Here is a 24,263-nt window from a genome sequence, read left to right as displayed (position 1 = left end):
GGTGCTGTTCGTCATTATTAAGGCTGCTACAAGGTTGGGCTTACTATATATCCTGAGGCTTACGAGTATTTTGTGGTAAGGGGCATTTGGGGTTACGCCTCTGTTTCTTATCCCGCGTAGTGTGAAGCAATCCTCCTTGTATGCAGATCCATAATGTACAAGATGGTAAATAATCAAGTTCTCATTTTTCGTCGTCGTGTTGGGTTGGTAAAATTCGTCCATTTCCTTTTTTATTGCTGCTTCGATCATTTGATCTGCATAGCCGTTGTTTGTCAGCAGTTGGCGAATTCGATCGAGTTCGTTATTGATGCCACTAAAGCTATTGCTTTTAACGAAAATTGTATATATATATATATATATATATACATACATATATTATATATATATATATATATATATATATATATATATATATACATCAAATTGCAGCCTTCTAGCCTCAGTTGTTTTGATGTCATTTAAGGTTAAAGTTAGCCATAATCGTGCACTTGGCAACGCCATGCGACAGGCCATCACTGGACCCTGGCTGAAAGCTTAGTGGGCCGCGGCCCGTACAGAAAGCTCGATTGTGTCAACTAGCCAGCTCTCGAAAGCTATGCTCGAATGACTTAACCAACACTTGACCTAAGACGTAATGACTGGAAAAATTAAAAGATCGCATTTTCCCGGAAGGGGCCGTTCAATCGGAGGTTTATTTGTCAGCCTTTAATGGCTGGATTTGGTCGAAGGCATCAATTTGGGAAAGACTCCATAATGCTGAGAGATAGAGAGAGAGAGAGAGAGAGAGAGAGAGAGAGAGAGAGAGACTTGTGCCAACCGTATCTGTCTAGTGTTAGCGACAACGAAGGGTTATTTAATGAGGCCAGATATGCATATCTAAAGTTCCTCTGATGTCTTTGTCGTAATGGCGAAGGTTTGGTAGTAGATCACTTTTTTATTTCCACTTTGAATATATATACATATATATATATATATATTATATATATATTATATATATATATTATATAGAAATATATATATATATAATACACACACCAAAACACACACACACATATATATATATATATATATATATATATATATATATATATCCTAGATTATCTATATATACACACACACACACATCCATACAGTGTGTTTGGTGAGGGGACATACTACATGCCGGTGTATTTAAGATGGAACAAGTGAAACCTTTTCTATATGGGATGAAACAGCAAGGCGAATGATTTTCTATTTACGATGAGGAGCAATAAATGTATAACAGATAAACGGGAAAGTTAGCGGACTGCCATCCTTCGGGGCTGTCAGTTCAAGCGAGCAATTTACAGAATTGATTTTCCAAATCGCATTGTAGCCTAATTTTAGAACTTCAGTCGCTGCCATCCCGAATTACTTAAAAAAAATGAGTGAATGACGTAAATCGTGAAATGAATGACGTAAATCGTGTAATTTAAAAAGATAATCGCAAATGAATTGTGTGTTGTTATTTTCAGAAACGTTTAAATTTAACCTTGGGAGTGGTGTTCACCCATCGTAGGTTGGGAGCAGGGAGTAGTAAGTTATTTCAGGGTGATAATAATAATAATAATAATAATATAATAATAATAAATAATAAATAATAATATAATAATAATAATAATAATAATTAAAGGTTCCAAGTACGTAAATATTTTTAACTCTACCGTGGCATTTAATCATCAACAATATTATGGAACCTAGTTACTGGGGTTCCTTGGTTCAATAATAATAATAATAAAAATAATAATAAGAATAATAATAATAATAATAATAAATAAAATTAGATTCAGAATGCTAAACTAGGAAACACGACTATAAATGTACCTTGAAGGGAAATAATAATAATAATAATAATAATAATAATAATAATAATAATAATAATAATAATAATAATAATAATGATAATAATAATAAATAATAATAATAATAATAATAATAATAATAATAATAATAATAATAGTCCAATATACACCTGATTGGAGCTACAGAGGCAAAAGGAAGAAATGGACAAGAGAAGAAAATAAGGAATATGGAGATTGCTACATCAGAAGCAACCCGACGGAGAGAGGAATATAGAAGAAGATTGGTCAACATCTGGAATGAGAGGAATAACACCCCCCAAACAGAGCAGAGGCTGGCAGACCAAGTAAGGAACATAAAGAAAAAGAACTGGCTCTCCCCAACAGAAAGAGAAGAACTGGAAAGGGAAATGTCACACGACAACGAATTACACGAAGACAAACTGAGAGACGCTGCCACAGACGACAGGGAGGATGAGGTATCAACAACGACACACGAAGAAACACCGACGAAGTAACAGAGAGGACGGAATGGGTAGAAAAGATTAGACAATGGATGGAGCCAGATACAGAGAGAACAAATATCCCCTCCATGAAAGCCTACAACACCAAGAAATTAAGGAAGGGAGAAAACAAGTGAGGTCAATGAAATAATGGCATAATACACACCACCAGTATCACAAAGACAAATAACTTGACATATGCAGGAGCAAGATAGTAGCAGAACTGATGGGGATTCGAACACCAACACCAACCAGCACAAACCCAACCCAACAGTCAAACCAAAAACAAGCAACCCTTCCTTGGAAAAGGCGCCTGGAAAAGCAAATCATGGTGATGAGATCTGACTTGGGTAACTGAAAGAGATGGCAGAAAAAAAGGAAAAGGCTAAGAAGCAAGAAAAAACCAGGGAGGAACTCAACGAGAAATACAAAGTACAAGAGAGGGGACTAAAAAACACAACACGAAAGATGTAAAACAGAGGCTTAAGGCCAAAGCACATAAGATCCAAGAACGGTACACGAACAGGAATAAGGGGATACCAACAGAACAAACTATTCGGAACCAACCAGAAAAAGACTATACAGCCAACTAAGAGGGGAAGAACGACCACCACCCCAGAAATTCCTGAAGCCGAACCAAGTAAGAGACTCTGGGAAAACTATGGAGCAATCCGGTATCACACAACAAACATGCAACATGGCTCCAGGAAGTCAAGGAAGAAGAAAACAGGGAGAATAAAACAAAGATTCACAGACATCACGACAGACACAGTCAGACACCCAACTAAAGAAAATGCCAAACTGGAAAGCCCCAGTCCCGATGAAGTCCATGGATACTGGCTCAAAAACTTCAAGGCCCTATACCCACGAATAGCAGAACAACTCCAGCATTGTATCTCAAATCAGAAATATAGCCAGTAACTACAGGCCTATCACCTGCTACCAATAATGTGGAAGTTACTAACAAGGTATCATCAGTGAAAAGGCTATACAACTACCTAGAGGAGACAAACACCATCCCCCACCAACAGAAAGGCTGCAGAAGGAAGTGTAGGGACACAAAAGACCAGCTCCTGATAGACAAAATGGTAATGAAGAACAGTAGGAGAAGGAAAACCAACCTAAGCATGGCATGGATAGACTATAAGAAAGCCTTCGACATGATACCACACACATGGCTAATAGAATGCCTGAAAATATATGGGGCAGAGGAAAACACCATCAGCTTCCTCAAAAATACAATGCGCAACTGGAATACAATACTTACAAGCTCTGGAATAAGACTAGCAGAGGTTAATATCAGGAGAGGGTATCTTCCAGGGCGACTCACTGTCCCCACTACTCTTCGTAGTAGCCATGATTCCCCCATGACAAAAAAAAGTAATACAGAAGATGGATGCCGGGTACCAACTCAAGAAAAGAGAGGCAACAGAATCAACCATCTGATGTTCATGGACGACATCAAGCTGCATGGTAAGAGCATCAAGGAAATAGATACCCTAATACAGACTGTAAGGATTGTATCTGGGGACATCAGGATGGAGTTTGGAATAGAAAAATGCGCCTTAGTCAACATACGAAAAGGCAAAGTAACGAGAACTGAAGGGATAAAGCTACCAGCATGGGAGCAACATCAAACACATAGATGAGACAGGATACAAATACCTGGGAATAATGGATGGGAGGGGGATATAAACAAACGACCAAAGAGATTGAAGGAACACAATCAGGAAAGAATATATGCAGAGACTCAAGGCGATACTCAAGTCAAAACTCAATGGCCGGAAATATGGAAATAAATGAAAAGGCCGAATAAATCCATGAATGGGGCAATGCCAGTAATCAGATACAGCGCAGGAATAGTGGAATGGACGAAGGCAGAACTCCGCAGCATAGATCAGAAAAACCAGGAAACATATGACAATACACAAAGCACTACACCCAAGAGCAAATACGGACAGAACTATACATAACACGAAAGGAAGGAGGGAGAGGACTACTAATGTATTAGATGGACTGCGTCCAACATCGAAAACAGAGCACTGGGGCAATATCTGAAAACCAGTGAAGACGAGTGGCTAAAGAGTGCATGGGAAGAAGGACTAATAAAAGTAGACGAAGACCCAGAAATATACAGAGACAGGAGAAAGACAGACAGAACAGAGGACTGGCACAACAAACCAATGCATGGACAATACATGAGACAGACTAAAGAACTAGCCAGCGATGACACATGGCAATGGCTACAGAGGGGAGAGCTAAAGAAGGAAACTGAAGGAATGATAACAGCGGCACAAGATCAGGCCCTAAGAACCAGATATGTTCAAAGAACGATAGACGGAAATAACATCTCTCCCAATACGAAAAATGAAACCATAAACCACATAGCAAGCGAATGTCCGGAACTTGCACAGAACCAGTACAAAAAGAGGCATGATTCAGTAGCAAAAGCCCTCCACTGGAGCCTGTGCAAGAAACACCAGCTACCTTGCAGTAATAAGTGGTACGAACCTGAAGGAGTGATAGAAAGCGATCAGGCAAAGATCCTCTGGGACTATGGTATCAGAACAGATACGTGCAAATAGACCAGACGTGACGTTGATTGACAAAATCAAGAAGAAAGTATCACTCATTGATGTCGCAATACCATGGGACACCAGAGTTGAAGAGAAAGAAAGGGAAAAATGGATAAGTATCAAGACCTGAAAATAGAAATAAGAAGGATATGGGATATGCCAGTGGAAATTGTACCCATAATCATAGGAACACTAGGCACGATCCCAAGATCCTTGAAAAGGAATCTGGAAAAACTAGAGGCTGAAGTAGCTCCAGGACTGATGCAGAAGAGTGTGATCCTAGAAACGGCGCACATAGTAAGAAAAGTGATGGATTCCTAAGGAGGCAGGAGGCAACCCGGAACCCCACACTATAAATACCACCCAGTCGAATTAGAGGACTGTGATTAAAAAAAAAAGAAAAAAAGAAAAAAAAATAATAATTAGAAGAAGAAGAAGAAGAAGAAGTAGGATATGGGATATGCCAGTGGAAATTGTACCCAAATCATAGGAACACTAGCGCGATCCCAAGTCTCTGAAAAGGAATCTAGAAAAACTAGAGGCTGAAGTAGCTCCAGGACTCATGCAGAAGAGTGTGATCCTAGAAACGGCGCACATAGTAAGAAAAGTGATGGACTCCTAAGGAGGCAGGATGCAACACGGAACCCCACACTATAAATACCACCCAGTCGAATTGGAGGACTGTGATAGAGCAAAAAAAAAATTAGGATTATTACTATTATTATTATTATTTATTTTTTTTTTTTGCTCTATCACAGTCCTCTAATTCGACTGGGTGGTATTTATAGTGTGGGTTCCGGGTTGCATCCTGCCTCCTTAGGAGTCATCACTCTCCTTACTATGTGTGCCGTTTCTAGGATCACACTCTTCTGCATCAGTAACCTGGCGCTACTTTCAGGCCTCTAGTTTTTCTAGATTCCTTTTTCAGGGATCTTGGGATCGTGCCTAGTGCTCCTATGATTATGGGTACAATTTCCACTGGCATATCCCATATCCTTCCTTATTTCTATTTTCAGATCTTGATACTTATCCATTTTTTCCCTCTCTTTCTCTTCAACTCTTGGTGTCCCATGGTATTGCGACATCAATGAGTGATACTTTCTTCTTGACTTTGTCAATCAACGTCACGTCTGTCTGTTCGCACGTATCACCCTATCCGTCCTGATACCATAGTCCCAGAGGATCTTTGCGTGATCGTTTTCTATCACTCCCTCAGGTTGGTGCTCGTACCACTTATTACTGCAAGGTAGCTGATGTTTCTTGCACAGGCTCCAGTGGAGGGCTTTTGCCACTGAATCATGCCTCTTTTTGTACTGGTTCTGTGCAAGTGCCGGGCATTCGCTTGCTATGTGGTTTATGGTTTCATTTTTCGTATTGCACTTCCTACATATGGGAGAGATGTTATTTCCGTCTATCGTTCTTTGAACATATCTGGTTCTTAGGGGCCTGATCTTGTGCCGCTATTATCATTCCTTCAGTTTTCCTTCTTTAGCTCTCCCCCTCTGTAGCCATTGCCATGTGTCATCGCTGGCTAGTTCTTTAGTCTGTCTCATGTATTGTCCGTGCATTGGTTTGTTGTGCCATTCCTCTGTTCTGTCTGTCATTTCTCCTGTCTCTGTATATTTCTGGGTCTTCGTCTACTTTTATTATTATTATATTATTATTATTATTATTATTATTATTATTATTATTATTTATTATTAACCATGGTTCTTCATTAACATCATACAACTATTATCGTTTTTAATTTAACCACAAAAAGTAAAAAAAAAAAAAAAAAAAAAAAAAAAAAAAAACTTTCTACTTCTTCTTATTCCAGTTATTACCACAATCACTACCAGCAGCATTATCAGTAACGGGTCGCCCACCATTTACAAACACCACAAAATAATAATGCCTCGATCCAGTATCTGTGCAAGACGCTGCCGTTAGGAATGCGTTGCATACATTCATCAGCATCTTGGCCTACCGTCTTTCTTCCTGTCAACTCCACCTGCGAACGGGAAAGATTAATTAGCACGCCTGTTTATATCGTGAAGAGCGGGAATAGGGAATATATAATAATGCCGGAGTTTCGTACTCTCTCTCTCTCTCTCTCTCTCTCTCTCTCTCTCTCTCTCTCTCTCTCTCTCATTGAAAGTCGGGTGCATTTGGCAGCATCAAAGCTGGCATCTCTCTCTCCTCTCTCTCTCTCGTCTCTCTCTCTCTCTCTCCACTCCTCATTGAAAAATAGGGTGTATTCCACCATCAGATTTGCATCTTCAAATCAATGAACTGTCTCCGACATTTAAAGCGAGGGATGGATAGGTAATGAGAGAGAGAGAGAGAGAGAGAGAGAGAGAGAGGCGAAGGTGATTTGCAAGAACAGTATAAATAGACTGCTTGCAAGGTAGGTGGAAATTCTCCTTCACTGAGTCTTTCAATTATACAGAATCTTTTCTTGAAAATCTTAAATTTGGGGAAATCAACACGAAGTCGAAATCCGTTGCTCGAATTCTTTCGCACTGGGTATTAACCAACCATGGGAATCCTTTTTGCAGATTTTAATAAAACGATTCAGTATAGTGTGATGCCACTATACTGAATCGTAACGTAATCTCTTCCCCACTCTCCCATTCCAGGTCCCGAAACGGGGACCCCCCCTCTCGTGGGGACCATGCAGGTCTGGCCACCTCACGCACATGGTGCCCGAAGAGGATAATACAGTGTGTCCATAAAGTCCCAGTACCATTACAAGTATTTAATGCTTGTAATGGTACTGGGACTTTATGGACACTGTAGGGATAGCCTTCAATTTCACGTGAGTTTGATCTGTCTGGAGTCGTGGATGGAGGAAGGTAGCAGTTTTCGGTCCAGGGTTTGGAGGAGGGAGACTGGATTGCCCCTCCCCCCCAACCCCACCCCACCCCCACGCACCTTACTTGGCTAATTAGATGTTAATGTGCTGGGTATTACAATGTATTATATATATATATATAATTATAATATATATATATATAATATATATACACATACATACACATACACATACACATACACATACACATACATACATACATATTTTTATTTACACATTTGCATGTGTTAGTGCGAAAAGAACAGGGAAATCGGAAGGAGGTGAATTAGGAAGGCGGCTCTGGACGTAAAAGAGGCCGGGAAGGAAGGAAGAGCGAAAGGAGAAAGATAAGACGTTAATGTGAGTAAAGAAATTTGGGAAGAATTTTACGACGAATAAATATGAGGGAAAAACAGAGATATGGCGTCTGGCAGTGAAAGCGAGGTGTGAGATAAAGGTAATGGGAGAAAGTGATGAAGATTGGAAGAGGAGAACTTTGAGAATTAGAGGGGAAATGATAGCCACTTTCGGAGAGAGAGAGAGAGAGAGAGAGTGTGTGTGTGTATTTACGTCATATGTCAATTTTCACCCGAACGATTGAGCCTACTCTTTGTTTACATTTGGCTTTCCCATAAAGATACATACCATAAATATAGCTTATATTTATATCATATTCCAATACAATCCTTTTGGGGCATTTCTGTCCTATATATTGAATCAAGCTTTCCATCAATACATTATTTCGGGCATTTCAATACATTTCTTTTCCCGGGAATGTATTCGGTGTTTAGATACATTTCGAGAGACAATAGTTAAATCAGGCAAATAGCGGCTGATTAATGGCTCGTTTCACTTTAGTTTAATTCTGTTTAGTAATCCACTCCATTATCGTTTCCTCACCGTGAATGGACTGCCGAGATACGGGAGCTTATAATGCAAAGCTGTGGTGAATCAATAGCGATTGATAATGCCTACACGAGTGAATAATACCTACTCTCTCTCTCTCTCTCTCTCTCAAGTTACCCCCCATTCAGGTGACGTCCACTGTCCCCCCCCGTAGAGGGGGTATGACTGTCAGTACACCTCATACGGTGCACTGTAGCCATTACTTAAGGTTCCTTGCAGCGTCCCTTCTACCTCCTAGCTGTAACCCCTTTCATCCCTTTTGACTGTACCTCCTTTCATATTCTCTTTCTTCCATCTTCCTTTCGACTCTCATAACTCTTGCTTCATAGTGCAACTGCTTTGCGAATTTCCTCCTGTTCACCTTTCAAACCTTTTACTGTCAATTTCCGTTTCAGCGCTGAATGGCCTTAGTTGCCCCAGTGCTTGGCGTCATGCCAAGAATCAATACAAATCAAATCAAACCTTTCGACCCTCTCCTTCCTATTGGTTCCTCCTGTTACACCTTTCAAACGTTTCAGCCATGAATGTCCTCATATTGGTCTTAGCGGTTGGCCTTTGGCCTATATCTTATATTCAGTTCTGTTCTACAACCGCCCAAGCTTAATGTTGAGTTGTAATGTCTGTGCTTATTAAAGCTATTCGCTTGCTGGGGTCTCATCACCCCGAATTACTGTAGTCATTTCGTGAACAGGGCTCTTATGATATCGGGAACACAATAGGACCTTGTCCCGAGGGAGGTTGGGGGTTTTGGGGCTGGGGCTGGGGTGGGGGCTGGTTTTTCAAAGCACCGCCCATTCCCCTGTTTTAAAAAGACTGCTTTGTCCTAATATTTTTTCTTTCAACTCGAGATGTGTTCTGCTGCAATGGGTCAGAAAGTAGTAGTAGTAGTATAGTAGTAGTAGTAGTAGTAGTAGTATAATAATAATAATAATAATAATAATAATAATAATAATAATAATAATAATAATAATTATTATTATTATTATTATATTATTATGAAAAGGAAATGTGGTCAGACTTTTGAAAACGCTTCAGAGGAGAACAAACAATTGTCTTCAACAAAAACATTTTGATTAGATTAAAAAACTAATATCATTAAGTAGATAAAAACGAGACGTCTTTTCCCGTTATTTTGAAGTCGAGCAACTGTGGAATTCTTTCAAAATAGGAAAAAACGTGCCGTCAGTGCCCCTAACGCGGTGCGCTGTAGGGATTACTCAAGGTTGTGCGCGGCGTCCCTTTGGCCCCAAGCTACAACCTCTTTCATTCCTTTTACTGTACCTCCATTCGTAATCTCGAAACATGTTAAAAAAAACACTTGTACATTTCGGACAATTATAACCACATTAACACACCCAAATAGACCACCAGCGAGTATTAACCAACTGATCACGTGTCTCCAGCGTCATGGACGGAACAACAACAAATCAGTTATGTTAGCTCACGTGTTTGAAGGTATGTACGTGGCCGCAAGACCCCTGATGGTTGGGGGGGTTGGGGGTTGGGGGGTGGGTAGTTATACATGAACATTAATGGCGGTAGTAGATACAGCCACAAAACATCATTAACCTGGAAATGAAATCTCTCTCTCTCTCTCTCTCTCTCTATATATATATCTATATATATACGTATATATATATATATATATATATATATATATGATATATATAATATTAATAAATATATATATTCGTATATATACGTATATATACATATACATATATATATGCATAAATATATATGCATATATATTATATATATATAGAAATATTATAATATAGAAAATGATAGAAATGTTTCACCTTTTCAGTCTTCGAAAATCAACTAATATTGCCTCTTTTGTTCATTACTACTCCAATCACCATCAAAATGTTAAATTCTCTTGTTTTTTCTGGGATGTTTCCTAAGGGCTTTACGTGTCTGTAGCCCGCAGTTTATTGACGCTGAAATTAAAACATTTATGATATTGCATTGAAACTTAAATACCCAAGGACTTTTTGTAGATGTGGCATGGAAAAGAGCTAGAAAAAACATTTTATTCAACTAATGACAAACTTGAATTTAGTAAGCATACATTCTAAAATTACCTTATGATGAAAGGTTTTAGATATTCCTAGAATTTTAAAGCTTTTTAACTTTTTTTTTTATAAATGTTGTTTTCAGTAATATTAATGTCAAAGTTTTAGTAATCAAAAAATTCTCCTAAAGATCTTCCAGGCTGCATATATGAAATTCCTTGCAAAAAGTGTGATAAAGTCTATTACGGACAGACCCGGCAAATCTCTTTCACAGCGTCTCAAGCAACATCAATATTCTGTGAGAACTGGGCAAATATCGAATGCATTATTTGTACATATGAGAGATTTAGACCATCCTATTAACTGGAGTCAAGCAAGAGCCTTAGTCCCCATGTAATGACACAATTAAAAGGAATATCATTGAATCTTGTTTTATCAAGTCAAATAATAGAAATGTTCTAAATTTAAGTCTTGGTTTATTTAAAACTTGATGCTTTCATAATTAAAAAAGTTGTAGATAAATATAAGCAACAAAATTAATATATTTAGTTTTTACATGTTTGGTCTGTAAAGATACTTTGTAATTTCGGTTAGGGTCAGAATCTGTTTAAGTTTGTGACCGTGTGATATCCGATAATCCTGGATTATCCCTTTTAATTTTTACCCTTTTGATAATTAACCATCTGGTATTCCTGATCTTGTTTGTACCTCAGGCCTTCCTCTCCAATTGTACTTTAGTAGCTCCTTGACGATGTCTGAATAAAGACGAAAGCGCTTAGGATTTCTGACTATCATTTTCCCGCGGTATTTCGCTTATATATTAGTATATATATATATATATATATATATATATATATATATATATATATATATTTTTAGATTCATTTTAATCATTATGGAGATGTTGCGGGAACACACAATGATATCAAAATATTTAGGGAGAGAGAGAGAGAGAGAGAGAGTGTATATATATACCACGCTGCGGGTAACGTTAGTGCAGAGTCAATAGAACTTCCGGAGGACATTCTCGAATCCTCCTCTCATCAGATTTCAGGTCAGCCAAAGGGATCACAAAATAAGCTCCCTTTCAGAATTCACGGCCTGAAAGTTCCCCCCTTTTCACGTCCGGAAATTCACTTAGGGTTATTAGTCGCCCGGATCGAAGTTATTTCCAGTCTCTTTTTGGTAAATCTGAGCTTCTTGGAATGCTGGAGGGACATCCCCTTTCCCCCGTGGAATTGGGGGGGTGGGTGGGGGGAGGGCTAGTGTTTTTTGCTTGAGTTTTCGGTTACGGTTTTCAACCCGAGACATAACGCCCATTAGGGAAGGTGGGGGTTTGGGGCTGGGGCTGGGGGCTGGTATTTCAAAGCACCGCCCATTCCCCTGTTTTAAAAAAGACTGCTTTGTCCTAATATTTTTTCTTTCACTCGAGTTGTGTTCTGCTGCAGTGGGTCAGAAAGTAGTAGTAGTAGTAGTAGTAGTAGTAGTAGTAGTAGTAGTAGTAGTAATAATAATAATAATAATAATAATAATAAATAATAATAATAATAATAATAATAATTAATAATAATAATAATAATAATAATAATAATAATAATAATTATTAATTATTATTATTATTATTATTATTATTATTATTACTTATTATTATTTTATTATTATTATTATTATTTTATTATTATATGAAAAGGAAATGTGGTCAGACTTTTGAAAACGCTTCAGAGGAGAACAAACAATTGTCTTCAACAAAAACATTTTGATTAGATTAAAAAACTAATATGATTAAGTAGATAGAAACGAGACGTCTTTTCCCGTTATTTTGAAGTCGAGCAACTGTGGAATTCTTTCAAAATAGGAAAAAACGTGCAGTCAGTGCCCCTAACGCGGTGCGCTGTAGGCATTACTCAAGGTTGTGCGTGGCGTCCCTTTGGCCCCAAGCTACAACCTCTTTCATTCCTTTTACTGTACCTCCATTCGTATTCTCGAAACATGTTAAAAAAACACTTGTACATTTCGGACAATAATAACCACATTAACACACCCAAAATAGACACTAGCGAGTATTAACCAACTGATCACGTGTCTCCAGCGTCATGGACGGAACAACAACAAATCAGTTATGGTTAGCTCACGTGTTTGAAGGTATGTACGTGGCCGCAAGACCCCCGGAGGTGTGGTGGGGGTTGGGGGTTGGGGGTGGGGGCGGGGGGCCGGGTGTTTAGATATAGTTATAACATGAACATTAATGGCGGTAATAGATTACAGCACAAAACATCATTAACCTGGAAATGAAATCTCTCTCTCTCTCTCTCTCTCTCTCTCATCTCTCTCTCTCTCTATGTATATATATATATATATCGTATATATACGATATATATATATACATGTACATATATATATATATATATATATATATCATATATAAATATATATATATATATATATATATATATATATATATATATATATATATATATATATATATATATATATATATATATATATATATATATATATAGTATATATGTATACACACACACACACACAGTAAAGGGTGTCCGAACAGGACCGAAAGTACTTGGCTATCTCGCTTTTTCATTTTTTTTCCTTCGTGGCAAATAACCTTTATTTTATACATAGCACCACGTTTTATATACTTCGTGATCAAGTTATTCTATATATATATATATAATATATATATATATATATAGTATATATATATATATATATATATATATATATATATATATATATATATTTCCCTTGGCTGAAGGTGACCTGACCCAATCCCAGAAATCGCTGATATAATTGGCCCAAAAGGCGTCATTGGGAATAGACACCATTCATCCCCTCACCTCGGGGGATTCTCCGTCTCATTATTGCCAGCGATTCCAGAACTCCTCGAGTTCGCTGGCTGGCTGGCGGAAGTTATGGGGGGGGGGGGGGGGGGGGGGGGGGGTGCGCTTAACGGCTCCGCCCAAATGCACCTATAAATTAACGTTTTTCTTTCGTCCGCCCTTTAATTCAACGGCTCTGGGTAATGGAGGCGCTAAACTTCCCGTTTTCTTTGGCCCGGTCGCTTAATTCACGCGCCCAGAAGAAAAGGGATGTCTGGTGCACTCCCCTCTTTGTGAAAGGGTTTCCAGCTCGCCAATATTATACACCGGGCCTCGTTGCCTGTCTCTTGATCTCACAGACAGACAGACAGACATATTGACACGCTGATTCACAGACGAGTAAAGAGAGTCATCAAACTCGCAAACCAGGTTGTGCAATGATGATGTTATGCCTATTCAGAAAGCGGTATTTGCCGAAGGCGATTTTGAATGGCTTATAGTTTAGAGAGATTTTCGTGGAAAATTGGCTTTCGCAAACGCATTCAGTGCCTTGTTGAAGGATATTGCCTGAATTGTGAATTTATTTGACTTGTGTTGGTATATTCCAGCCACGTGTATTTGTATGTATTATGTACGTATATGTATGTATATGTATGTATGCTATGTATATTTATATTTATATATGTAAATATATATATATAGTATATATATCTAGTATATATATATCACATTTTTTATATAAATATGATATATATACTTTATATTTACATACAAATAATATTTGTGTATATACTGTATTTTATATATCTATAGTATCCTTTATATATATATATATATATATATATATATATTATATATATATATATATATATATATATATATATATAATCATTATGGAGATGTTGCGGGGAACACACAATGATATCAAAATATTTAGGGAGAGAGAGAGAGAGAGAGATTATATATACCACGCCTGCGGGTAACGTTTAGTGCAGAGTCAATAGAACTTCCGGAGGACATTCTCGAATCCTCCTCTCATCAGATTTCAGGTCGGCCAAAGGGATCACAAATAAGCTCCCTTTCAGAATTCACGGCTGAAAGTTCCAAATTTCCCCCCTTTTCACGTCCCGGAAATTCACTTAGGGTTATTAGTCGCCCGGATCGAAGTTATTTCAGTCTCCTTTTTGGTAAATCTGAGCTTCTTGGAATGCTGGAGGGACATCCCTTTTCCCCCGTGGAGTTGGGGGTTGGGTTTTTTGGGGGGTGGGGGGGGTGGGTGGGGGAGGGGCCAGTGTTTTGCTTGAATTTTCTGTTACGGTTTTCAACCCGAGACATAACGCCCATTAGGGAAGGTGGGGTTTTGGGGGAGGGCTGGGGAGGTAGGATGACACCCCTTTTTTAAATTTTTATCTTAGTGATCCCCACTATAACCCTGCCAAGTTTCATGCTCATCGGACCAGCCGTTTGGCCGTGATTGAATGACAGACGGACGGACAGACATAACGCCCATGATAGTAAGATAGTAAGAAGTAAGATTATTATTAGTGTAATATAAAGGTAGTAGGACCCTCTTTCAATAAGTGTGTTAAATGTTATTGCTGCATCAGCTGCATTCAGTTGAATGCAGCTGATGCAGCAGTAATATTGAACACTACATATTATTATTGTTAATATTATTATTATTATTTTGGCTTTATCACAGTCCTCCAATTCGACTGGGTGGTATTTACAGTGTGGGTTCCGGGTTGCATCCTGCCTCCTTAGGAGTCCATCACTTTTCTTACTGTGTGCGCCGTTCTAGGATCACACTCTTCTGCATGAGTCCTGGAGCTACTTCAGCGTCTAGTTTTTCTAGATTCCTTATTATTATTATTATTATTATTATTATTATTATTATTATAGAATATGAACTCCCTTCATATGAGATGAGCCCACCACAGGGGTCATCACTGACTTGAAATACAAGCTTCCAAAGAATAAGGGGCTTCATTTGAAAGAAAGTGACAGATTTCGGAACCGAATTCATAAAGAAATATTGTTGAGGGACCTTCTCGAACTGAACCGAAGAAAACAACAGGTGCTGATTAATTTTGTTTTTTCGATATGAATTAAGATTTTTGCGTGCTAAACTTACCCGAGGAAAACAGACTTGATTAAAAAAAGCCACCTGGTATGATATGACAATTAGAGGAACGAAGGTCTTATTAAAATCCAGTGACTGAGAATGAATGAAGTTTGGCCATAAAAAACACATGGTATTATTTTTCAGTTAGAAGAAAGAGGCTCTATTAAATCTCACTACTCCCACCCCTTTCTCTCTCTCTCCTCTCTCTCTCTCTCTCTCTCTCTCTCTCTATGAAGGCATAATGGTTTCCATGAAGGGTAAACATTGGGATATTTAGTCTCCATATTGACTCTAATGGTTTGTAATTAGTGACTTTGTAATGGTTTATACTTAACCAATAATAATAATAATAATAATAATAATAATAATAATAATAATAATAATAATAATAATATTGCTTACATGTTGACGATACCTCTCGGGTTATCATCGATATCCGACGGAACTTAGTCATAAGAAGGAGTTCCCCCGATACATGTTGTCATCCATTTTTTATCAAAACCCGTTCATCCCTTCTAGAGATATTTTGTCAGGAGACAGACAGAAAAACAAACATACACGTGGCAGAACCACCCATTTTTATTCTACCAGGATTGAATCTTTGATTCAGAGAACTCGGAGACGTCCTTTTCAAGATACCCAGATACCCAAAAATGTTCAACTCTATTTTCAAGCCGCCTCTCATAAGGGGAAAAAAGTGTTTGGGGGGGGGGGGGGGGGATTAGGAGGGGTGGGTGGGAAGTTTGACAAGGGAAAAATGAGAATAATTAATTGAGCGCACGAGGACAAATTGGATTTACTCGTCTCTCTCTCTCAATAAATAAATAGAAAAAAAGGGGGAGTTCGTTAAACATCTAATTACTGAGAAATCAGGTGGTGATCGAGACTTCGTTGGGTTGGAAACAGCATGACAACTGATAAAGGACATTGTGTTTTTATCCGCATTTTGTTTTTGTTCCAAACTAGAAAAAGGTATATTTACGTCATGAGAAGAGAGAGAGAGAGAGAGAGAGAAGGAGGAGAGGAGAGGAGAGAGTGGCGTCTTAATAAAAACTACGAGTTTACCCAATTCGACTTTCCAACAACATGAGAAAGAGAGAGAGAGAGAGATAATCTTAAACTGTAATATATCTTCATTCGTTCCATGAGAGAGAGAGAGAGAGAGAGAGAGAGAGAGAAGAGAGAGAGAGTCACAATAAGGAAATTGTGTTTTTATCCGCATTTTGTTTTTGTTCCAAACTAGAAAAAGGTATATTTACGTCATGAGAGAGGAGAGAGAGAGAGAGAGAGAGAGAGAGAGAGATAATCTTAAACTGTAATATACCTACATTTCATTCCATGTGAGAGAGTCTTAAACTGCAACATGTCCATAATTGAGAAGGGGGGGGGGGGGGGGGGGGTGGGGGGGGGGGGGGGGGGGGGGGGGGGGGTCACATCTTTCGCAACATACGAGGAATTGCTTCCATCCCATTTCAAACTATTATTAGACCGTGAGTCCATTTACTCTGTCCAGTTATTCTCCGCACCAACCCGTCTGGAATTCACTACTTCTTCCTTCTGTGTTTTGTGGCTCCCACTCTTTTCTTGAATTCTGGCCTGGGCTAGAAAAGGGTGCTAGGTTGCCATTTTAATTTGGGCTTACAGTTGAACCCTATTTTAGTTTTCTGGAAAAAAAAACATTACTACTATGCCGGCTTTGTCTGTCCGTCCGCACTTTTCCTGTCCGCCGTCAGATCTTAAAAGCTACTGAGGCTAGAGGGCTGCAGATTGGTATGTTGGTCATCCACCCTCCAGTCATCAAACATACCAATTTGCAACCCTCTAGCTTCGGTAGGTTTTATTTTATTTAAGGTTAAAGTTAGGTATAATCGTGCGTCTGGCAACGATATAGGAGAGGCCTTGATTATACGTTGTAGCGGCTGTACAGAAAACTCCTCACAAGGTCATTGGAAAACATCTGTAGCGTAATCTGTAACTAACCTGGAACTTCCCAGGCTTGGAAATATAATATTCTCTTAATAGCTCACGTTCGTGTTTGAAGACACTAAAAAGACTTGGATTGTTGAGGCCAGAAAACTCTCTCTCTCTCTCTCTCTCTCTCTCTCTCTCTCGTGAAACCACTGCAGAACAGCTCTTTTTCATGTTCTCAATTCCACTTGGCCTTTTTATGTCTCATCTGCATTGTAGTCCTCGCATGTCCTCGCATTTCGTCAGATCATCTCATTAGAGTCCTCGCCAGAACACTCTCATATTTATTTTCCCATTTTGTGTCGGAGAATTGTCTTGCATCATTTCTCCACGAAGAATCCTGAAGAGAATCTGTAATGTTTCGTCTTTTCATCGTTTCCTTTTTGCCTATTCTTTCGTTTTGCCGAATAACGTGTCATCTAATTTTTTTTAGAGTCCAAGAATGAGACCATTCTTTAAAAAAATTCTTTCTGACTCATTAGTGTGCGTCATCCGTGACGTCATAAAATGTGTTTGTGTTTGCGTATGTATGCATGTGTGTCAACCATGACGTCATCACCACTATAGCTCGACCGTCGTGTCCTTGAAATAACAAGAATTCTCTTGACATCCTTTTCTGATCCTAAGTCATCCTTCCCTGACAAAAGCCCTCACTCCCACGCATCATCCTCCTCGTGCAAACGCCCTGACGCCCACTTGGGGAAGCGTGGGATCCCTGAAGTTTAAACAAATGCATTACCTGTTGTGGCAGATAATTGGTTACACAGGTAAGGTGGGGGACTCATAGATAGAATTATATATAATATATATATGTATGTATATAATATATATATCTAATAAAAGGAGCCCATAATTATAGAAAGTAAGTACTGTAGTACTTAATTTATACATTTTGGCGTTTTTATGGGCTCCCTTTATTGGATGGAATTGTGTTGTTACAGAACATTTTTACCAGTCATATACTATATGTGTGTATATATATACATGATTACATAATTTGAATAGATATATAAAGACTTTGAAATCGTTATCAGTTATAGAAAACAATTACCCCTTTTCATCGATATTATTCGTTTGTTTTTTCATACCGTAAGAACGAAAAATAAAGAAGAATTAGAACCAAAATAAAACACCAGGGACATAACAAGAGACTCGTCCCTGTATGCCACTGCTGTTCAAGCAGTTCGATCTGGTGCTGAGCCCGCGATAACTCCCAATAACCATTCAAAATCCAGGGGTTTTGGGGGAGGGGGTGGGGACGATCTCCCCTTAAGCTCCACCCAAGGGACTGTAATGAAGATGGAGATGGGAGGATGCAAGATGCAGAATCCCCCGTTAAAGAGGTTCTTCAGGTTCTTCTAAGTGAGACGTAGGTGTGGGATGCGAGGTGCTGCTTGCAAGATGAGACTGTTCTTAGTAGAGGAAGATTAGTTCTTACTAAGTTGAGACTATGGATGGAGTGTAAGGAGTATGTAATGTAAAGGATGACATAGTAGAGAGAGAGAGAGAGAGAGAGAGAGAGAGAGAGAGAGAGAGAGAGAGATCATTCTTAGTCATTGTCAACTCGTTAATTGTGTAGGGTGTAATTGTTGACTTTACAAATTGTGGAGACCTTACCTTACAGACCTTACAGTTCGTTCGGGTTCCGCCCCAGGTCCCTCAGTGTGAGCACTCTAATGGTCTACCAGAGAGTTGCTAGTACATCTTCCGGATATGTTTTGCATCTTCCAATCTTGGATGGTCTGGGGATGCAGTTTAGATATTTGTCGAGCTTATTCTTAAACACATCTACGCTCACTCCTGATATATTCCTCAGATGAGCTGGTAACGCATTGAATAGACGCTGCATTATTCGATGCTGGTGCGTAGTGGATTAATGTCCTGTGCGCTTTCCTTATTTTTTCCTGGTTATAGTTTTGGGCACTATTAATCTACCTCTGCTTGCTCTTTCTGATATTTTTAGTTCCATGATGTTTTCTGCTATTCCTTCTATCTGTTTCCATGCCTGAATTATCATGTAGCGTTCTCTTCTCTTTCTAGACTATATAAATTTTAAGGATTGTAGCTTTCCCAGTAGCAAGGTCCTTAACTTCTTCTATTCTAGCTGTAAAGGACCTTTGTACACTCTCTATTTTGTGCAATATCCTTTTGATAGTGTGGGTACCATATCATATTGCAATATTCGAAGTGGACTATATACGAACATATTGTGGAATTTTTTAAAGCATAATCATGTGTTCAGCTGTTTTTCTTGTTTGAAGTGCCGTAACAACATTCCCATTTTTGCTTTACATTTTGCCAACAGAATTGCTATTTGATCATTGCATAACATGTTCCTATTCATCATCACACCAAGGTCTTTAACTGCTTCCTTATTTTGTGATTGCCTCATTATTAGGTCCCCTATATGCATATAGCTTTCTTTCTCTGTCTCCATAATTTATTGATTCAAATTTATCAGAGTTAAATACCATCCTATTTACCTCTGCCCAATCATATACTTTGTTAAGGTCTCTTTGTAGAGCGTTCCTATCTTCATCACAAGTAATTTCTCTACTTATTCTTGTGTCATCTGCGAAACTACTCACTACCGAATCCTTAACATTACTGTCAAAAAAAAAATCAAAAAAAAAAAAAAAAAAATAAAAAAAAAAAAATAAAAAAAAAACAACGTATCTATGTCTTCAATCATAAAAAAAAAAAAAAAATAACAAACGTATTGCAGCTAACACCGTACCTTGTGGCACACCGGATATTACCTTGGCTTCATCCGATTTCTCATCGTTTGCAATAACTATCTGTTTTTCGTGTGTAAAAATTCTTTTAACCATCTTCCTACTTTATCCACGAGAGAGAGAGAGAGAGAGAGAGAGAGAGAGAGCAGAGATAGAGGATAATGAATTCTTACCATGCTAACTTCACCAAATATCAGAGAGAGAGAGAGAGAGAGAGAGAGAGAGAGAGAGCTGTTTGACCTTGTACACCATACGCGGTATTGCATCATGCAACAAATACAATTTCAGACGATTTAATTGAATAAAACCAAATCCGTAGAACGGGGGAAGTCATCAGATCTCCCGCCACCCTAATTGAGTGACCTGACCCCTGGTCTAACAGGGTGACAATATATCATTGTCTGGCAAAACAGTGACAGAATCTGTTGCGAATTCTGCTGCCCACACGATTGATGGCCTTTGCAACTCATGATTGTCTCGTCTCTAACAAGGCACTAGAATTATTACTATATTGTATTCTGGAAGTAACCCTCTTTTAAACATGTTTTATTACAAGTAATTGCTAAATCGGCTGCGTTAATTTTATAAAGGTTATTCTATATTTTTCTAATTATTGTTTTCTCATTGTTGCTTAGACTGGTGAGCAACGCACTTAAGGTTGGCATGTCTCAAATAGGTAATAGTCAAAGTCGATTGAATTTTATTAATAAAAAAAAAAAAATTCTGGTGGTGGTAGTAAAATTTTCAGGTTATATCCCGTAGAGTTTATTGCAGGTAAAATTCAATTCTATTCCTTTCTATTCCTTTTGTGGGGCCACGACGTTTCGTCTGAGACTCCGGACATCCTCTTAGGCGGAGGTAGGTGATGGACTGAAGTGAGATGGATGAATGGATGGGGGAATAGGATGGGATGGGGGTTTGGTTGCAACCGATTTAAACTCCGAGGGGTCCCCTGGAAGGAAGTCTAGGTTATTGAAGGGGAAATAGGGGGCATGTTGTTTCTTATGTTATGTGAAATGCCTCAGGTGGCTCGGTATTAAGTGGCTGAAGGCATGGTGAGGTTTCCTTTTTATCTGGTTCCAATTGGATCGTTCTCCCCCCTCCCCCCCTATGGGGGGTTTGGTTGGGCGAACTCTGACCACTGTGTATTACAAAATCTAAGAATGTGCTTGGCTTAGTAGTGTTAGTTTTTTCGGGCTCTCTTCTTGAATGAGATCGGATTTGCAATGTTAGTTATGAATACTGGATGCTGTGAGAGTCTAACTACTATTGGTGCAGCACAGAGATCACCTGAAGTGATAGGGTGAGTCTGTCTGGTTTTATTGTGGCGGTGCAGCGGGGGTCTTCGTGCTGCTGCCTTTTCATTGGCTAATGAATGGCGAGCTGCTTTATGATTGGCTACCTGGCTGCGGGCTGAAACCAGCTCCCGAGTGCATGCTCAACAGGGGTGCCGATCTTCTCAGCCAGCTGCATGGTATCACGCCGGGCTTCATTTCGATTGCTCAATCTCAGCGTGACGTCACTGCTGGGATTATTCATGGTATTAAAGTCGTCTTCGGTGTTATTTTCCTCTTGAATTGGGGCGTTTTCGTGCGGCGATATGGTGATGTTTGCCATTACTGGTGTGTTCCTTCGCATACAGGTCGGGAGCAAAAAGGCCTCCTCCTGCGTCGTATTCATGGAGGGCTTTTGTTCCTGGATGAGTAGAGCCTCCAGAAGGCGCAGACGGCGAGGGTCGGGTGCTCTCCCTATTACCCTGGTGTTGCGGATAAATACAGTCGCGGTAAATTGTGTCTCGTGGGCGGTGAGGGCGTGATTCTTGATGGCCCCTTCTTGGGTGTGACAGGAGATTCTCTTCGCAAGACGCATTGTAGTCATTCCAATGTAATTCCCAGGACATCCTCAGACGTATTGGTATACTACGTTCGTCTGCTTGAGGGGGTCTCCTGATGGCGGCGAGGGATTATTTTTCATGATTAGGCCTCTTGTTTTCCTTTTTTGTAGTATATTATAAGGTCCACCATTATTATTATTATTATTATTATTATTATTATTATTATTATTATTATTATCATTATTATTGGGAAAAACTTACATTGGAATCAGGAATGGAATGGGATATAGAAGTTTGGCCAAAGCCCAAGCACCTGGAGACCTATGAGGTCATTCAACGCTGAAAGGAAAATTGAGAGTAGAGAGGTTTGAAAGGTGTAACAGGAAGAAAATCTCAAAGCAGTTGCACTGTGAACCTATCGTTGTTAGGAGAGGGTTGAGGGAAGTAAGACGGAAGAAAGCGAATATGAACGGAGGCACAGTAAAAGGAATGAAATTGGGTAGCATTTAGCAAGTAATACTTAAGGTGAGTTTACACTAGGCTTCGCCCAACGCTAGTCCCACGTTGGCCGAGTGGACTTCGCACTCGGTTACTAATTCGGTGATCCGAGTTCGATTCTCGGCCCGGCCAACGCGGAACCAGAGGAATTTATTTCTGGTGATAGAAATACCTTTCTCGATATGATGTGGTTCGGATCCCACAATAAGCTGTAGGTCCCGTTGCTAGGTAATCGATTGATTCCTAGTCATGTAAAAATATCTAATCCTTCGGGCCAGCCCTAGGAGAGCTGTTAATCAGCTCAGTGGTCTGGTAAAACTAAGATATACTTACTTTTTTTTCACCCAACGCTGCATGCTTAAGAGTCATCACCAACTCTTCCCAAATTCTCGTTAGCCCCGCCTACTGGACTGCTCATCAAGAGTCACGCCACACCACTAAGTCACCCTAATGAGCAGTCCAGTAGGTGGGGTTAATAAGAATTTGGGAGGAGTTGGTGATGAGTCTTTCGCAAGCAGCGTGGGGTGAAGCCTAGTGTAAACTCACCTTTACTATCCCTTTACGGGGGCATGGGATTAGCTATATGATCATGGTAGGTAACAACTTTAGTACCCCATTATGAAATACGGTGCTATTTTTGTGAATGGAGTGGGTATATGGAGGAATGACGTTTAGTATTCCAGGCTCCTATGCTATTGAATAAGGATTGTATCCCACCCAAATCCCAGCCTATCGCCACCGAATCACGCTTGTTTGTTTTTGAAAAGCTCCAGGTACGTCGTCTGGGGCGCCCCATGAATTAAACATGGAGACGCGCGCGACGGCAGTAGCAAGGAGGAGGAGGAGGAGGAGGAGGAAGAAGAAGAAAGAAGAAGAAGAAGAAGAAGAAGAAGAAGAAGGTACGGCTCCTAAATCACTGTCTTGTTGATCGCATGCTCTGGCACGTTCAGCAAACAGGGGGCATTCTTCTCTAGGGCGTTCGTGGCTGAAGGCGCAGTCTAGCTTTCTTGGAAGGCATTATCCCCTCCCCCTTTTTTTTTCATTTTTTTCATTTCGCAGATGGATAATGGAAATGGAAATCTATTTCCGTGCGCGACGAATCAGACAAGTTTGCTCTCTAGTTGAAGCTCAGATATGCATAGCAAAGGAATATATTTCTTTAGAAAAAAGTTACAATCCTAAAATAAAGATATCACTTGGGAACACGAGCGCGGGATCCGTCGTCGTAAGCGGTGATGTCACCTTCAGGAAAAGATGACGCAACTTTGAGAAATCTGAAAAAAAGAAACGTACATTTTCAAAGCTGACAGAGCGAATGCAGTTTTCTCACAATGAATATCTAATGTGCAGAGAAGATTGCAGAAGTATGTTCTCTAAGTCTGTAGGGAAGAAGGCGTTGTATCTTCTTGTCTGAACCCGCGAGAGTTATTTAAAGTTGCAAAAGTCAATGTATATTATATATATAATATATATGTGTGTGTGTGTGTGTGTGTGTGTGTGTGTGTGTGTGTGTGTGTGTAGTAATAAATTTGTAGCAATCATCTTGACGTTTATAGAAGTGATTTAGGTTCTGTTTATACTTAAGTAAACAAAGTCTGTGTGTGACGTTA

The 24,263-nt window shown here is 39.3% G+C and overlaps 1 protein-coding gene across 5 annotated transcripts in view; it reads left to right on the top strand.

Moving 5' to 3' along the window:
• Positions 1–24,263, top strand: part of LOC135213986 (uncharacterized) — a 107,702-nt gene that overhangs the window by 58,544 nt on the left and 24,895 nt on the right. The gene's annotated exons all lie outside the window — the stretch shown is intronic.

The sequence above is a fragment of the Macrobrachium nipponense genome, chromosome 43 (genome assembly GCF_015104395.2).
Source record: "Macrobrachium nipponense isolate FS-2020 chromosome 43, ASM1510439v2, whole genome shotgun sequence".
Taxonomy (NCBI): domain Eukaryota; kingdom Metazoa; phylum Arthropoda; class Malacostraca; order Decapoda; family Palaemonidae; genus Macrobrachium; species Macrobrachium nipponense.
Note: the sequence above shows the minus strand (reverse complement) of the source record. Positions and strands in the feature narration are given on the sequence as shown.